The sequence below is a fragment of the Gorilla gorilla genome, chromosome 17 (assembly GCF_029281585.2).
Source record: "Gorilla gorilla gorilla isolate KB3781 chromosome 17, NHGRI_mGorGor1-v2.1_pri, whole genome shotgun sequence".
Classification (NCBI taxonomy): Eukaryota; Metazoa; Chordata; class Mammalia; order Primates; family Hominidae; genus Gorilla; species Gorilla gorilla.
In genome coordinates this window covers 43,564,207-43,581,494 of record NC_073241.2, presented here as the reverse complement: position 1 = coordinate 43,581,494, position 17,288 = coordinate 43,564,207, and the positions used below count along the sequence as shown (strand labels likewise).

Here is a 17,288-nt window from a genome sequence, read left to right as displayed (position 1 = left end):
AGAGCTGTGGAGAGTTCAGATTTCCTGACATCATCCTAGGTTCTTCACAATTTGTCACAGGTTTGTGGGTAAGGCTGAGAAAATCATGTACCACCACCATTTTTTTCCTCATGGAGTCCAAATAATCTATGACAATCTGTCACTTGGTCTTATGTTAAAGTCTGTGTTTTCGTGAATCCACCGTTAGTTTCTAATGTTCATCTGTTTGTGATCATGTTACTTCTACTTCCATTATAACAGCAGTCTGGCCCATCGAGGGGCTGAGATGAGCATAGTTTAATGCTTGTAGATGGGCTAAGTCTAGAACTTCACTCCTGGTGGCATTGTCCTGCCTCTCCATGCTAACTACCTTTTAGCGCATGTACTGAGTGCCAGGCACTATGCTAAATGCATTATATGCATCTCCGTATTTAATCCTTATGATACGATCATTATAATCCTACTAAATAGGTTGAAATTAATTTGCCCAATTGTAAGTTGGGAAGTGAGAAGACCAGGATCCAAACCCAGGCAGTTTGACTCCCAAGTCCTGATACTTAACCATCATGTCACTTGCCTTAAGTCTCTACCTTGGAGCCATGTCAATCTCTAAATAAGAATACTGCTTCCTGTTCTGGTGCACCTTTCTCACCTTTCTCACTCCCTCTCAATTCAGTTTTCTTCTTCTGCATCAATCATTACTTGATGATGTTTAACCTAAGAGGCAGAACCCAATGACAGTTCTCATTTTTTAAGAAACCTCATGGACTTGGTACAGTATTTCTCTTGTGTAAACTGGTATTTGATCTCAAGCTTTTCAAAGCTCACCATCAGTCCCAGATGCTGCGCTGACTCTGCAGTGTATGATAAATTGCCTGCTCTTTCAGCTTCTGTGCTTTAAGAACACAGTCATCTGTCTACATTCGACAATTTCTGTGTCATTGTCAATGGTGTCTTAAATGTTTGTAATATGATGAGGTAAAAGAGTCCCCCAGATGTCAAAATATGTATTGTGACACAGCTTTCTAAATTCCTTACTGCATTCTCATATACAACTGCACAGAAAAAGTTGAACAGGACTGAACATAACACATAGTCTGACATCACTCAATTCTTGGTGGGCATGGAGAATTGGTAAACTTTTGAGAGTCTCCAAACTTACTGAAAAGTTGCCAAGTGCTTTTTATGAGATTCTGGAACGCACTTTAGAGATTCTCCTGCTATTCCCTTCACATTTCCTGTGCATTAAAGCTAGGTGCATTGTACTGTGCCTTGATATTAAACACAAGCATATACTTTTGAATAGCTGACCCTGGAATTTCTAACTAGGATTTGCTTTTTTGATGTGAAGGTTATTGTTTGATATGGTTATTATTTTGTTTAATGTGAGATACTTAGCACTGATTAGCACTACAAGTGGCCATGGGTACATGAAAAGGTGAATTTCGACAAATGTAAATGTCACTCTGGGGAGTAATTGCACATATTTAAATATACAGACCATCCCCGACTTAACGATGAGTTGACTTACAATTTTCAACTTTACAATGGTGCAAACGCAATACACATTCAGCACACTCCACTACTTAGGATGCAGCAATGTCTGCTCTTTTCAACTTATGATATTTTCCATTTATGATGAGTTTATCTGGATGTAACTCCATCATACTTCAAGAGGCACTTGTATACACACCTGTCAAATAGCCCTGTTTACACAAAATCATCAGACTTAACAATAGAAGGATCAGAACTATAATTTGTTATTTCCTAATTGTTCTGAACTTAGTATGGTTTGCTGAAAATACCCTTCTTTGCCATCAAAAGTTATATATAAAAATCTTAACAGGCAATCTAGACTGAACATTTGAAAGCCAAGTTGCAAGAAAGGCTTCTTTTTAAATTAGATGGTACAGAGATGTATAGATAATATTAGAAAATGTCAAGGGTGGAGGTAGAAAGGCTGATATCAGAGTTGTCTGGAATTTGTGACACAGCACTTTTTGCTCTGAGAGTTATTAAAGGTTTCCATTGCCTTTTCAACTCAAGTTCCCAGAACCTACTGGTCAACTCTACCCTGATTAGCTCCTTTGAATTTACAGCTCTTTCTTTGGCCTGTCATCAGATCCTCGTGGGATGGATCCGCTGGGCTCAGGCCCCTTTCCCTGTAATGGAGGGAAATTTGCCAAGTGTTCTAGCTTGGGCTTGGGATAGAAATGATGTATAAATCTTGAGCTGGGCCCTTTAATTCCCTCCCATGTGCTGTGTGTAGGGGCATTCTGTTTCACATCACCACTGTGACTGGAGTGTCCGGGAGCCGTGAAAAGAGTGCTGTCTCATCCACGCTGAGAAAAGTCCCTAAGTGCAGACAGGAATCTTTCCTGCGGGGCCACAGACTGCTATGTCTGAGATGCTGACAACCAGTGGGCACCGGCTGCCCCCAAGCTATTCCCAGGGCTTGGCTGGCAGCAGCTGAACTCAGTACAGTGTTGACATTCCGCTCCTCCGTACGTGGTTCTTGTCCAACTCAGCAGCGGCTCATGCGTCTCCCTCATCCCAATCCCGGCCCCATAGGTGGGAAGTCGGGCTCAATTCTCTTTCAAACTATTGTTTATACACGCTTGTATAAACATGCTCTGCTCCTTAGAGTATTTGTTTCTAATCTTAAAACACATTTTCTCCCCCTAAAAGCAGAAACAAAACAAAAATATACTCCCGGTTGTTAGCAATCCAATCTTATCAGCACTAAACAGAACCTGACTTCTGGAATCCACTCCCAGGCGAGGGTGCCCCGCCCCTGCCTGAGGATGCCCCGCCCCTGGCTTCTGCGCAGCCGCACTTGCAGCCACCCTGGGCAGGCGGTGGAAGGTGGGGCCGCGCTGCGTCTGGTGCGCAGAGGCAGAGGCCGCCATTGACCACCGAATCGGCTTGGCTAGAACTCAAAGCCTTGTGTCTGGCTGTCAGTCCCTACCTCACCACGTTGACACAGACTGTGTGGATTTCAGTGTACCTTTCCACGTATTTTCCTGTCCAGTCAGATGAGGAGAGGGAACAATCTGAGAGAACCACGAAACTGCCAAACCCAGTGGGCCCGAATATTCCTTCAAGATTTCAAGAAAGCCGACCTTGAGGACGGCCACGGGGCCAACTGCAGTATGGACAAGTCGTTCTTGTAGTTGCACAGATGGCCATTGACAAAAACAGCCCTGCTTGGGTGACTCCTGAGCCCTGATACCCGAATGAGTATGATCAACCGGTGATGGACCTGGATCCGGCTGTGGGAGTGTCCTGATGAGCCCTGGGCCAGCGGAGGTAAGCCCCAGGCTGGCGGTCACTCCTGGGCACTGGATTTGAAGCTCAGGGCCTCCTTACCCCTGCCACCAGACATCCACTGCGTTTTCTCCCCCATTTGTACCATTCCTTCCAAGAGAGTTAACAGAGTCCCAGGTCCCTCTCGTAAAAACGACTGGGAATCGTGTCCAGAGATGTAGGCTGGGCGGAGGCTGGAGACCTTGGATATAAGTGAGGCTGAGGATATGAGATGCAGACCAGGCATGAGTCAACTGAGGTTTTCAAGCAAGATCAGCGTCAGTGCAGAGGTACAGCTGTCTCCGTTTGGAGATTGGGGAGAAAATCCCAACGTTTTAGTACAAAGGGAGCTTCCTATCCATACGGTGGAATAGCTAGATATTAGGAAAGGAGAATCGAATCTGCTGTTCATTGTCCCAGTTTTCAAAACTCTTGTGACCATTTAGGACAGTCCACTGCAAACTTTGGTTTCCTGACTTCTTTGTATCCTTAAAAATGACTGAGGACCCCAAAGAACTTCTGTTCATATGGGTTTTATATATCAGTATTTACTGTATTACAAATTAAAAGGGAGAAATCTGAAACTATCAATTTATTTATTTGTTTATTTTTATTTATTTATTTATTTATTTGAGATGGAGTTTTGCTCTTGTTGCCCAGGCCGGAGTGCAGTGACGCGATCTCGGCTCACTGCAACCTCTGCCTCCCAGGTTCAAGCAATTCTCCTGCCTCAGCCTCCCGAGTAGCTGGGGTTACAGGCATCCACCACCACGCCTGGCTAATGTTTTGTATTTTTAGTACAGATGGGGTTTCACCATGTTGCTCAGGCTAGTCTTGTACTCCTGACCTCAGGTGATCCACCAGCCTCAGCCTCCCAAACAGGTGTGAGCCACTGCGCCCGGCCTTATTTAAAACAGTAATGAACCCCTTACATGTGAACATTCTTATGAAAAATAACTTTGTTTTCCAGAACAGAAGAGTAACATTATATTACATTTTTGCAAATTTCTTTAATATATTTTCTTATCTCAACATTCAGTCTGTTGTGATCAGCCATATAGACTCTAGAAAACTTCACCATCCACCCCAGAGTGAATGAGAGTGAAAAAGATAATGACACCTTGCCACTACTATGTAAATAGTTTTGGCTTGGCAGACTGCCTGACAGGGTCCCCACTTTGAGAACCTCTGGATTAGGAAGTTCAGAGGAGTGAGCCAACCACCACAACAAAGCAAGTCAAGGTGCTTGAATTTGGCTCCTGCCTTGTAGCACACACTGGAGGTGAAGGTTTTTTGATGAATCATTCTTTTGATAATATTTTTGTAGGAAAACTTGATGCAGTTTCATCAAGAATTATGTTTCCATGATATAAATGCTCCCTAAGTCTTCTCCTGGTGTAAGAATTTAGGATGAGAGGCTAGTATTCAGTCTTTGGCTTCATAATGTTTTGATAAGGAAGGAGTCATTTATCCCACAAAAGTCACTGTTTCTTTATCTATTCATTTTTGGGGGCATTATAAATTCTCCTGATTTCCCTCAACCTCCTTGATTGTTCTTTTTCAGTCTTCTTTACTGGCTTCACCTCTGCCTAAATGTCCAGAGGAGAGTAGGAAGGAGGAAATTCCATCCATGGTAGTTTGAATGGGCTATGCAAGGTCTCAAAGTATTACAAATAGCCATCTTTCCTGCTGGGTGATGGTCTGCTTTCTGGGTTGCAATGGGGAAGATTGATGACTTCTCAGTGCAGGAGAACTTGCAGTGTCCTGAGCCCTCTTCTGTATGCTGTCTCCCTAGATGATTTCATCCAATCCCATGGCTTTCAGTGTTTTTATCCTCAAAACACATTATCTACCACCATTGCTTCTAAATTGAGTTCTGGGCTGAAATTTTAACTGCCTACATGATGTCTCTACTTTTATATCCTGGAGACAACTCAAATTTAACAAAGCCAAAACTGAACTGTCTTTCTCCTTAGTGTATATACTCAAATGTGTTTCTTCTTCATTTTTCCCAAGTTAGAAATTTGCATCATAGTCTTCTAAGTTGCTCAGACTATAATTCTGGAAGTCATTCTTGAGATCAACTCATCTTGACCTCTTATACTCTAGTCTGTAATCTAGTTCTGTTGATTTTAATTTCAAATTGTATCTCTACTACTTTAGCTTTTTTCATTACCTCAGTCCAACTTTACCATCATCTTGTGACTGGACTACCACCAGCATCCTTCCTAACTATTCTCCTTATATCCACATACACCATGTTCCCCCTCCAATCTGTCTCCAACAAGTTTTTTTAAATCAGAAATACAAATACATCACTCTCCTTTCTATAGTTTTTCCCTGGCCTGTCAAAGTTCTTAGGATAAAGGTCAAAGTTCTTACCATAGTTCAAAGATACTGGCCCCAGTCTACTTCTCCAGCCTCTTCTTACACCTCTCTCCCCATCACTGTCTGTGAAACCACCCACAGGGGGTTTCATTCATTCAGTGGCCAATATTTATGTATTGAACATGCACATTGTGCCAGGCACTGAGGATACATACAGTGAGTGGTAAACAAGGCCAAGGATCCTATTCTTATGGAAATTATATTCTAGAGTAGGGAATTAGGTGACAAGCAATGATATCCATAAATGTCCAAGATAATTTCATATAGTTAAAGTGCTATGAAGAAAATAAAACAATGTGATAGAAAGCCAGTAGTAGGCTATTTTTAATTGGGTGCTCAGAGAAGACCATGCTCTGAAGCTGAGATCAGAGTGACAGGAAGGAGCCAGGTCAGCCATGTTAATATATGGGAACAGAGCATTCCAGGGTAGTGGTGACAACAAAGATAAAAACTCCAAGGCAGATACTGATTCGTGAAATAGACCAGTGGGACTTGTCTTAGTATTAGTTTTCAATTGCTGCTGTAATAAATTACCACAAAATTTTGGCTTAAAATAACACAGATTTACTGTCTTTCATTTCTGGGTCGGAAGTCTGAAATGGTCTCACTGGACTAAAACCAAGGTATTCGTTTCTGGAGACTTTAGGGGAGAATCTGTTTCCTTGCCCTTTCTGGCTTCTAGAGGCTGCCCCCAATCATTGGCTCATGGCCCTCCATCTCCATCTTCAAAGCAAGCAGCGTGGGTTGATGCTCACACCACATCGCTTTGATGGCCTTGCTTCTGTCATCATGTCTTCTCTGACTCTGACTCTTCTGCCTCCGTATTCAATTTTCAGAACCCTTCTAATTACATTGGACTGCCCAGATAGTCCAGGATAACCCCCCCATTTTAAGGTCAGTGATTAGTAATCTTGATTTCATCTGCAACCTCAATTCTTCTTAGCCATGTAAGATAACATATTCACAGTTTCCAGGGATTAGGATGTGGATATTTTGGTGGGGGAGGGGGGAAGAGGCATTATTCTGCCTACCACAGGTAGAAAAGTATGAACGGAGATGATGTCAAAGAGGTGAGCTTGGACCAAGTTATGAAAGGCTTGTAGGCCACATTAAGGAGTTTGAATTTTATTTCATCTAAAAGGAAAAGCTGTTGAAGGGTTTTAAGCAGGGTGGTTAAGTGATCTGAATTGCATTTTAAAAGGAACGTTCTGTTTTCCATATGGAACTGGATTTCAGAGGGAAAAAGTGGCAACAGGGATTCTAGTTAGGAAATGTGTGAACTTCTCTGGGCTTGATTAGTTGGATTAGGGTGGTAGCAATAAAGGTGGAGAGAAGGGAATGATTATAGGATACATTTTGGAGATAGAAACTTGCTAATATCTTTATATGGATGTGTAATAAAGGGAAGGGAAAAATGAAGGATAAGTACTTCATTTATTGAAATGGAGAACCTGGAAGATGACCAAATTTGAAGTGATAGAAATCAATTTTTTTCTCCCATTAACTGTGAAAGGCACCTTTGGTATTCAAATGGAGATGTCAATATGGCAATTATATGCATAAGTCTGCATCTCAGAACTGGTTAGGTCTTTTGCTATTTTATTTCTTCTGTAGTTCATTGTTTACATATGATACTTGGCAGCCATTCATGAAATAATATAAAGTTCTATCAGGACCAGCTTGAACAGCTATTAAACATTTTGTCCTGAAAAACAATTCAGAATGATGCCAGAACAACTGGACATCCACATGCACAAAGATGAATGTAGACCTTACACCCATCACAAAACTTAACTGAAAATTGATCACAGACCTAAATGTAAAACACAAAACCATAAAACTCCTAGAAGATAACATAAGAGAAAATCTAGAAGACCTCATGTTCTGCAATGACTTTTTACATCCAACACCAAAGTCTCAGTTCCTGAAAGAAGGAATTAATCAGCTGTACTTTTTTAAAAATTAAGAATTCTGGACCTGGTGCAGTGGCTCACGCCTGTAATCCCAGCACTTTGGGAGGCCATGGTGGGTGGATCATTTGAGGTCAGGAGTTCAAGACCAGCCTGGTCAATATGGTAAAACCCCACCTCTACTAAAAAATACAAAAATTAGCCAGGTGTAATGGTGCGCACCTGTAGTCCCAGCTACTCAGGAGGCCAAGGCAGGAGAATCGCTTTAACCCTGGAGGCAGAGGTTGTAGTGAGCCAAGATTGCATCACTGCACTCCAGCCTAGGCGACAGAGCGAGACTCTGTCTTGGAATGGAATGGAATGGAATGGAAGAGAATAGAATAATTTCTCCTCCGTGAAAGACACTGTCAGAATAAAGACAAGCCACAGACAAGAAAAAAAATTTGCAAAAGACATAACTGATAAAGGACTGTTATCAAAATCCAAAATATATGAAGAACTTTTAAAACTCAGTAATGAGAAAATGACCAGATTGAAAAATGGGCCAAAGACCTTAAGAGACGCCTAGTCAAAAAAGATATACAGATGGCAAATAAACATATGAAAAGGTGTTCCACATGTGTTATCAGGGAAACGCAAATTAAAACAACAAGATGCCCCTACGTACCTATTAGAATGGGAAAAATTCACAGCACCAAATGCTGATGAGGATGTGGAGCAAGAGGAACTCTCATTCATTGTTGATGGCAATGCAAAATGATATAGCCACTGTGGAAGACAGTTTGGCAGTTTCTTACAAAAGTAAACATACTGTAACTATATGATGCAGCACCCAGGCTCCTTGGTATTTATCCAGAGTAGTTGAAAACTTATGTCTATGCAAAACCCCACACACGGATGTTTATAGCAGCTTTATTAATATTTGCCAAAACTTGGAAGCAACTGAGATGTCCTTAAGTAATGAAATGGATATACTGTGATACATCCAGACGATGGAATATTATTTACTGATAAAAAGAACTCTCAAGCCATGAAAAGATATGTAGGAAACTTAAATCCATGTTAGTATAAGAAAGAAGTCAATCTGAAAAGCCTACATACTATAGAATTCCAACTATAGGACATTCTCAGAAAGGCAAAACTAAGAAGTCAGTAAAAAAAGAAAAAATCAGTGTTTGCCAGGGGATAGGGAGGATAAGGATGAATAAGCAGGGCCCAGAGGATTTTTAGGGCAGCGAAACTACCCTGTATGATACTGTAATGGTGGATACATGTTATTAAACATTTGTCCAGATCCATTGAATGTACAATAGGAAGAATGAACCCTAAATGTAAACTGTGGCCTCTGGGGGATAATGATGTGTCAATGTAAATTCATCAGTTGTAGCAAATGTACTCCTGTGGTGGGGGATGCTGGTAACTAGGAAGGCTATGCAGGTGCAAGGGCAGGAAATACATAGGATGCTTCTGTATCTTCCTCTCAATTTTGCTATGAACCTAAAACCGCTCTTAAAAATGAAGTATTAAAAAGACAAACAAACAGTTCCCAACAAAATTCCCAATGAAATACTTTTGCAACAGATTTTCAGGTTAAAAGTTCCTAAGTCAGTTCAGTTTTGACACTGCCATGCTACATGCTGTTTTCAAAGGCTAGCATTCCCAAAGGCTAAGAAACAGCTGTTCTGAAGGTGCAGACTACATTATTTGTGTTTCCTGTTATTTATTAGTTGGATGACATTGGGAGACCACTTAACCTCTGTGGACCTCAGTGTCCTTATTGAAAAACGGGGGTCGTTTACACTTATTTTGCCCACCGAACAGGATTGTTATAGTCAAGTGAAATAAAATATGTGAGAGCATTTTGAAAATTCCAAAGCACTATGAAAATCAACACTATTATTGTCATTATGATTCCGTCTTAATACAACTCCTGTTACCTTGATGGAAAGATGAAAATACCCTGATTTGCTTTCCTCCCTTTTAAACTTGGTATCCTATTAAGAGTACTTACAGTAAGAGTAGATGGCATTAAATCTTATCACTTGTTCAGGAGCCAGCCTCTCTAATGTTTTTATTTGGATTCTGTTTGTACCAAAATGCATTATCTGTTCCCATTGTTCATTTACCTCTCATGGGAAGAAAACAAGTCGTTTGTGGACTTGGAATCCTTAGACATAAAATGTGCCCTTCTTTTGATTCAGAAATAGAGAATCTAAAAAACATGAAACTTGAGGTGTTTCTGTAAGGTGCTGTGGGATTTGAGGTGAAGAATTTGAATATAACCAATATTTTACCTAACAAAAAGTTGTAAATGTAAAAATGCCTTTGTGCTACAAGTAAACTTTCTAACTTATCTACATAATATACAGTAAATATACAAAGATTTTCATAAAGCTACACAGAAGAATCCATTTCATTACTTTACAGCTATCCATTTGTAAATGCACATGTACATTAATACCATACTTGGTGTAGTTATTAGAGTACAGTGTATAGAGATAGAACAATCTTGGTACAACTTTGCCATCTGCAACTGTGTAATGAACGTGCAAGTTCTGGTCCTAATTTTCTTATAGAATGTTGTGAGAAGTAAATAAGATGAAAAAAATAACTTAGACCATAGTAAATTGTCAGTAAAGTTTATTGTTATCATTATGTCTATATTACATATTTTATTTATAATTATTATGTATTTAGTACTAATATAATTATATTGGTCATGTGATTTAATTGATTGACATATCAGTGTGTTATATTTTAATGTTAATTAGTAATGTTTATATATTATTACATGTTTTTAGTGTATTTCTGCTATGGGTTGAATTATGTCCTCCCTGTCCATCACTACCACCAAATGTATATGTTGAAGTCGTAAGGCTCAATACCTCAGAATGTGATCTTATTTGGAGATATGGTCCTTACAGAGGACATCAAGTGACAGGTCATTAGGACAGACCTAATTCACTAGGACTGGTGTGTTTGTGAAAGAGAAAAAATTGGAGAATGACCTGCACACAGGGAGAATGCCATGTGAAGATCAAGGCAGAGATTAGGACCATGCTTCTACAAACCAAGGAAGGTATAGCAAAGATTGTCAGCAAACTACCAGAAGTTAGGTAAGAGGCATGAACAGACTCTCCCTCACAGCCTGCAAAAGCTCCCAACCCTGCTAACACCTTGATCTTGGGATTCTCTTCTCCAGATGAGACAATAAATTTCTATCGTGTAAGCCACTCAGTTTGTAGTACTTTGTTATGGAAAGTACCACATGTCCTAGAACATTAGTGTACTTCCTCACTGGAAAATAGGCAAGAGTGGCCAGATAGATTTTATGGCACAACAACATAGGCAAGGATGCCAAGAGCATTCTTTGGTACTTTCTTTCATTGTCCACTACTGAAATCCTACTTTGTCCCACCAGGTCTGGTCCGAAATCCATTTCCACAACAAATCTTTCCCAGTCTTCTGGTCAGAAGCACTTGCTTCCTCTTTTGTGCTCACAACATAGACAAGAATATTTTCCTACCTCATTCTTTCCCCCTGCAATCCATTTTGCAATTGGAGCCAGATTAATCTTGCTTTAAAATTACCCTTATATATTAGATAATTTTTCACCCTGTCCCCCACCCATTCAATTCTAAGCATTTTGAGAACAACAAATTTCTTGTTTATTTGTGGTATGTCTATTCCATCCTCCATCAGCAAGTACACTGTAGTGCTTGCATGGAACATATGCTCAGCGAATGATACAGAAATTGAACTGATTTTCATATCAGTATTTCCTCATCTTCACTGTACTGAAAGAGAATGTTTCAGAGAAGGAGGAACTAAAATTAGTTGGATGAGCAGAGGTCAGTTCCCAAGAAATAATTTTTGATTGAGGTTTGTAAAAGGAGAACTTGTGGGCAAAAAAGCAGCAACCTGGGAATACTAGGGAGTCCATGGCACAGAGCCAAGCACACTAATTGTATCCAGTTGAGGTAAGAAAGGGATTGGATTTATAGCCTCGAGCGCAATTCAAGGCCAGATTGGGAATCTTGGCTACCTTAGAGAGAAGGAAGCTTGTAAGGTTACAATGCCGAAAAAGATTAGGGCTGGAGGCTGGTTGGGTGTAGGGAAGGAGAAGAGGGGAATGATAAAAGGGGGAAGCAAACGATTGCTTTTGTCTAGCTAATGGTCAGGCAGGAGGAACCAGGACTACGGCAGGAGTGAATTTGAGGCCAGGGAAGAAGTAGGTCAGTTGACAGCAATTTTCCAAACTAGCAGTTAGAACGTGGATAAATGCAAATGAACGTGTCTGAACAATAATAGAGACTATTTGAAACTAGAAGGGTTCAAGAAAATATACAATATGTGGTTGCTATCATTCTAGAAATTATCATTGGAGTAGGCCTGAGGTGATGGTCTTTTCTTTCTCCTAGTTTCTATCATCTTTTCCCCTTGTCTAGCTTGCATATTGAACTGAAATACATTTTTAATAGGTTTTATCTTAAGAGCAGGTGAATTGATTCTATATTTCTCTTTCTTAAAAAGTCAAATCATTGGTTTTCTGTAGCCTTCAATGGATTTTTTTACCACTTAAAGTTTCCACCTTTGCTCCAAGAGTCTCTCCATAAGACCATTTAAATTTCCTTTTATTTCCCAAGATAAAGAGAACTTCTACTTTGCTTAAGAACACCCTATATCTGTCTTAAGGACCTAAGAAATTTTACTCACTTCTTCTATTGTTCTTACAATGTCTAAATGAACAGGACTCTTGAAGACTTTTTTTTCCATTGGATACTTCCATCTAGCACAAGAATAGTCCTATGTCTAATCCCTGAAATTTAAATAAACTTTAGTATATTTTTATTTTCAGGCATCGCTAGTCTTTAGGGGTAGGAAAGTTAATTGATAGTAGGAAGAGTGTTGGTGAGCTACAAAGAAGTACAAGATACTGTCCCTGTCACTGAACCATTTTCTCAAACTAATTGTAAAGCAGGCTAACATAAGTGTGAATTATATAGCAATATAACTTGTCTCTAACATAATCTGTCTTCAGATGTGCAGACTATGCTCATATTACACTTTACAAAATTTCCGCTATGGCATACTAACTGGCTTTCACATGTGTTTTCTATGGGCGTGTACTGGAAGTGTGGCCTGTGTTTCCCCTATGTACTTCTAAAAGTCTGTCTGGGAGGAGTACTCCTTTAGTCTTCCAGGGACCAGTTTGCATGTTGTATTGACGTATTCTTAGGTTGATAGATATTTTTAAAACACAGCATTTGACTCTAGAGAGAAACGGAGCCTGTGTCGTGATCTGTAGCATAGTGGAAGTGTCAGAGGAGTTTAATAGAGAGGCAGCAGAGTATAGTAGTTAAGTATATGAACTTTGGTTAAGCCCAAACCTGAGTTCAAATCCCGCTTTGCCACTTACTAGCTGTGTGACTTTGGACAAATTATTTAATCTTTTTATGCCTCAATTTCTTCTTTAGTGAAATTATTGCAATGGTAGCTACCTTACAGTTTTATGAGATTAAGTTAATTAATGTTTATAAAGTACTGGGAAAAATGCCTAGCTCATAGTAGGTACAAAATAAGTATTAAGTAAAAGTCTTCCGATAATTAGCAACAAAAATACTTTTGATGGAATTTCAGTTGTGTATTTCTTTGGATAATTATTAATTGACTAAATTATCATTTGGATCCTTATTACAGAAATCTCTAAATCTTGTTTGGAGGCCTGATTGATTGGAGATTATGAAAATAACTAAACCTGTTAGTCTGAAAAGCCCTTAACATTACCCGTGCCAGGCCCTTGTTGCCTGAGACGTTTCTGAGTAAAACTGGGAAAACTTAATGAAGGACAGTAGAGTGAGAGCATTTCATTTCTGCTTTTGTGACTCAGTGTGAATGGAGGCACCACATTGAACCTCCCCTGAAGTCATGTGCTGTTGTTGGTGTGTGGGCATTTGTGGTAGGGGAGTGGGTACAAGAAAAACAACTATTTCTGAAAAATACCAGACAATACAATACAGCACTACATGTTCAGTTATAAGGAAATCAATCAACAGGTTTGGGAAGCAAACTATGAATGCTTGTTTTGATGTTAAATTGCTGGTTCTAATCTGGTGTATTTTAGCAAAATCCCCCTATTCTGCTGAATTTAATGGAGCAGAGGAGCTGAGTGTTTGGGAATATGAAGCACCTGAAGCCATGAGAGCCACAAAGGCTGAAGATTGCACCCGCTACCCACATCAGTCAAATAGCACTGATTCCATAGGTAGGGTTTCAGCTGCCTATGTAAATTCATTTCAGGTTACTTTCCTTAGCAAAGCTCAACTTAGTATACTCACTGTAGAACGTATTCTTTGTTCTTACAATGGTGAACCTCCTAAGAACACAGTAATACACAGTTGATCTCAGCTTTGATGTTTTGCCTCACTTATACTGCAACCTGATAAGTGCTTTCTTCTCTACAGCATTGTAAGAAAATAAGTATTATTTTGGGACTACCAAGATTAGTAACTGGCTTTATAAAAAGTTGTTTGGTACCTTTCTGAGTTCTTGATGTTTCTATTTCCAAATTAAAAATATAATTACATTTTGTGTGTGCCATCTTAGTTTCACAAACAATTCTGATTCTGTAATTTAAAATGTACTCTAAAAATATCTGAATCTGAGAGAATGATTTGCTATGTAGTGGCACCACTGAAAAGACTCATTCAATAAATCCCAAGTATAAGATGGCTTCCAAAAAGAATTTGAAAATCATTTCTAGTTATACTTCTTTACATTTAATCAACATTGTATAGTTTTATAACAGCAAGTGTCTTTTAGCTTTTTTTATTATTTAAAATCTCAAAGGCCAGGCGTAGTGGCTCAAGCCTGTAATCCCAGCACTTTGGGAGGCCAAGGCAGGTGGATTGCTTGAGGTCAGGAGTTCAAGATCAGCCTGGCCAACATGATGAAACCCCGTCTCTACTAAAATTACAAAAATTAGCTGGGCCTGGTGGTGGGTGCCTGTAATCCCAGCTACCTGGGAGGCTGAGGCAGGAAAATTGCTTGAACCTAGGAGGCAGAGGTTGCAGTGAGCCGAGATCACCCCACTGCACTGCAGCCTGGGCGACAGAGTGCGACTCAGTCTCAAAATAAATAAATAAAATTAAAATCTCAAAGATATACTAAGTAGAGGAAATAGTACAATGAAGAACTTCATTTACCTTTCAACAATGATCAACTCATAGCTATTATTGTTTTCTCTACTATTTACCTATATCCCCTCCACCTCCATATTATTTTAGTGCAAATCGCAGATACTATATCATTTGATCTATGAATATTTCTATATGTATTGCTAAGATAGACACTACTCTTTTTAACTGTTATCCAAATACCATCATTATACTCCTTCAACTTAACAGTCATTCCTTATATAGTAGTCTCCCCTTATCCTCAGGGGGATGTTCCATGACCCCCCCACTGGATGCTTAAAACTTAGGATAGTACCAAACCCTATATATACTATGTTTTTTCTTATACATAACATAACTATGATAAAGTTTAATTTAAAAATGTACAGTAAGAGATTAAAAATAGTAACTAATAAAATAGAACAATTATGATGATATACTGTAATAAAAGTTAGATGATTGTAGTTTCTCTCTCTCTTTTCTCAAAAAAATGCTGCACCAGGCAGTGTGGGAGGCCTAGGTGGGTGGATCACTTGAGGTCAGGAGTTCCGGACCAGCATGGCCAATATGGTGAAACCTCATCTCTACGAAAAATACAAGAATTAGCTGGGTGTGGTGGTGTGTGCCTGTAGTCCCAGCTGCTAGGGAGGCTGAGGCAGGAGAATCGCTTGAACCCAGGAGGCAGAGGTTGCAGTGAGCTGAGATCATGCCACTGCACTCCAGCCTGGGTGACAGAGTGAGATGCCATCTCAAAACAAAACAAAACAAAACAAAAAAACCAGCAGGTCTTTGTTCTGAAGCATTTTCCTTTGTCTGGGTACCACTGATAACATCCCCATTGTATCATTTATTGTGTTCTTCTGTCCATTTCATTGGGAGTAAAATCTAGATTCAGCTGATTTAGGTTAGGATTTTTTTTTTTTACAAGAATACTTCAAAGGTGTTGATATGGTTTAGCTATGTCCCCACCCAAATCTCATCTTGAATTATAGTTCCCATAATTCCCATGTGTCATGGGAGGGACCTGGTGGGAGGTAATTGAATCATGGGGGTGGTTACTCCATGCTGGTGTTCTCATGATAGTGAGTGAGTTCTCATGAGATTTGATGGTTTTATAAAGGGCTTTTCCCTCTTTGCTCAGCACTTCTCTCTCCTGCTGCCATGTGAAGAAGCATGTGTTTGCTTCCCCTTCCACCATGATTGTCAGTTTCCTGAAGTCTCCTCAGCCATGTGGAACTGTGAGTCAATTAAACCTCTTCCTTTATAAATTACCCAGTCTCAGGCAGTTCTTTATAGCAGCATGAGAACAGACTAATACAGGTAGTATGATTTATCTTTAATAGGAAATACATAATGTCTAGTTTCTGTCTTTTGGGATGTTAGTAGCCACTGATGATTATTGTCTTAGATTCATTGTTTCATTAGAAGTTGTAAAGAAGTAAAAATTTAATTCTGTTAATTACCTCTTCAATTATTAGTTGGAATACTTCTGTAAGAAAAGATTGCCTCATCAATTATTTTATTATCCTGAGGTACAATTTTTATGATATAGGCAGCATAAATATTAAACTATTTTCCTTCATTTACTACTCTTCATCATAAAGAATTTTTTTTAAAATAATTCACTGGTTTAAAGAAATTTGATGTGTTTCAGTGCATTACAGTTACTATCTTTGTTGATATAATATTGTTTCATCTTTGACAAGTGGGGGATTATTCAGATTTGCTCCTGAGTTTACCTTTTGATAAAATTTAGTAGTTATTTTGAGCTGCTTGTGTAATAACGTGGCCATCAACAATATGATTACTAAAATGGGCTGGGTGTGGTGGCTCATGCCTGTAATCCCAGCAGTTTAGGAGGCCACGGCAGGCGGATTACCTGAGGTTAGGAGTTCGAGACCAGCCTGGCCAATATGGTGAAACCCCGTCTCTACTAAAAATGCAAAAATTAGCCAAGCATGATGGCACATGCCTGTAGTCTCAGCTACTAGGGAGGCTGAGGCAGGAGAATCACTTGAACTGGGGAGGCAAAGGTTGCAGTGAGCCGAGATCATGCCACTACACTCCAGCCTGGGTGCAACGGAGTGAGACTCTATCTCAAAAAAAAAAAAAAAGACTAAAATGATATATTTTTGTTTTATTACTATGCCCCACTAGGAATGTATAATAAAATCACTGTGTTATGGAGTCACATAGAATAGTTCCCCAAGGAGAGTTATGCCTTCAAGTGAATACAGAGTTAGGTTGTTTTATTGTACATCAAATTCCTAGGGACTATTTTTTAATTTTTTATAATTATGTAAAAATATGTACATACACCAAATAAGGTATATTCAGATATCTCAAACTTCTATTTCTGTACCTTCCATCTATTTTCTCTCATATATGTAACTAAATTTTAAAGTGATTTTTCTTCCACTAAAAAATCAGCTTTAGTGATATAAAATTTACAAACAATACAACTGACCAGTTTTATGGGTATGACTTGATGAGTTTTGAAAAATGTGACATCACTACATGTTACACCATA

At 39.3% G+C, this 17,288-nt stretch overlaps 1 protein-coding gene across 1 annotated transcript in view; it reads left to right on the top strand.

Annotated features, from left to right (window-relative positions):
* Positions 1–2,888: 2,888 nt before the first annotated feature.
* The window catches only part of ARHGAP28 (Rho GTPase activating protein 28), a 230,260-nt gene continuing 215,860 nt past the window's right edge, over positions 2,889–17,288 (top strand). Inside the window, exon 1 of the mRNA XM_055368447.2 lies at positions 2,889–3,288. The gene's annotated coding sequence lies outside the window, so the exon portion shown is untranslated. The remainder of the gene's footprint in view (positions 3,289–17,288) is intronic.